General features: G+C 36.3%; 1 non-coding gene across 1 annotated transcript; it reads right to left on the bottom strand.

Moving 5' to 3' along the window:
• Window positions 1-277: 277 nt before the first annotated feature.
• Window positions 278-384, bottom strand: LOC118709867. The gene has a single exon (XR_004985174.1). It is a non-coding gene; the product is annotated as a U6 spliceosomal RNA (small nuclear RNA).
• Window positions 385-1,615: the final 1,231 nt, after the last annotated feature.

The following is a 1,615-nucleotide window of genomic DNA, read 5'->3' as shown; positions in this document are numbered from 1 at the left end:
AATCACAGTGAACCAGCAGCCTGCTTCTGTCCAGCTGCACCCACCACCATCCAGGACATGAGGATGTAGCTAACTAGACATCAGCACTGCACAGACTTTGGGATTGCAAATTGGGAAATAAAGCACCGTATACTGGATCCTTTATACTGGATCCAAAAAGCCTTGTTGTCTCAGTGGCACCCCTTTCCAACTATTTCACAGGAGGGTCTCGGCAGATGTAACACATACATTCCAAGGTGTTTTTTGTTGTTGTTGTTGTTTTTTGTTTGTTTGTTTTTAAAATATGGAATGCTTCATGAATTTGCACGTAATCCTTGTGCAAGGGTTATGCTAATCTTCTCTGTATCATTCCAATTTTAGTATATGTGCTGCCGAAGTGAGCACTGCATTCCAAGTTTTGACTGCAGTTTATGTGCTTATTTCAAACAGTGATGGTTTAAGTGAACTTGATAATTGGATCCCAGTTATGTTAATGGCCTGAAAAAGGAATGCTGTCTACAATAATAAAGTCTGCCTTAGGGTTGCAAAATTTTTTGACATGGGAGACTCCTGCCATCTCTAGATGAACAAAGTTGACTGTCTGCCAGCTGATCTGATTATAACAGCTGTCTTAATGACTAGGCTGGGTCACCACATGATCAGTCCAGTTGACTGCTGCACAATCGATTGAAATGATGAAACATAATAGTAGATTGACTGGGCAGGGGTAGGTTCAGTTATGGTACCCAGACACCTCCTTTGTGTGTACACATGTGCTTGTGTGTTTGGGTTTGTTTGCATATGAAAGAGTATGTACTCTGGTGCTGAAATTTTGTTTTCAATCCAGAAAAGTTAAAGACAGACAGCAATTGAGGACAGTTATAGCTTGTGGGACAGTTAAGCCATGTGATGTTCAGGCAATATAAATGTCAAGGACAAAGTACTATAATCATTGCTATCACATATGGGCAATTAGATTAAATGTCAATGAAATATTAACTTCCCCATGTTTGTAGATTGGAATTTAAGGAAGAAAATTCTCTTGGCTCTATATTACATATAGACAGGAATGTAAATAAAAGGCAGAGTATGATTTTTCAATGAGCTGGTTCTCAAACACAGTAACAATGAAATCATCCTTTGCACTATTTTTCCTGTCTTGTGTGTAGGCACTTATTTTACTAGACACTGATATTCTTGACCAATAACAATGTCTTTTTTTTTTTAAATAATAATAGTAGCTAACAGAATACTTGTTATTGCCAGGCATTGTTTTACAGAATCAACTCACTTGACTTTCACAACAATGCTATGAGAAGAGTACTATTATTAAACCCATTATATAGTTGAGGAAAATATGCACAGAGAAGTTAAATAATTTGCTTAAGGTCACAGAGCTTGTAAGTGATGAATCCAGAATAATGTGGACAGGCTGTGGAGAACCAGATTAATAAATCTTCTGTTGATATAAGCTCATAACACTTGCCTTTACACTAAAGGTGTTGATAGTGATTAATTTTCCATTTTTTCTAATTTTCTTTTTCACTCTTAAGAGATTTGATGTGGTTTATAAAAGTCTTACAATAAAATGTAATTAAAAATTAGGGTTACCCCATATAGAAAGGCAATAGAAAAT

The sequence above is a fragment of the Pipistrellus kuhlii genome, unplaced genomic scaffold, assembly GCF_014108245.1.
Source record: "Pipistrellus kuhlii isolate mPipKuh1 unplaced genomic scaffold, mPipKuh1.p scaffold_m20_p_1, whole genome shotgun sequence".
Lineage (NCBI taxonomy): Eukaryota > Metazoa > Chordata > Mammalia > Chiroptera > Vespertilionidae > Pipistrellus > Pipistrellus kuhlii.
The sequence above is the reverse complement of the archived record's forward strand: the minus strand, read 5'-3'. Positions and strand labels throughout refer to the sequence as shown.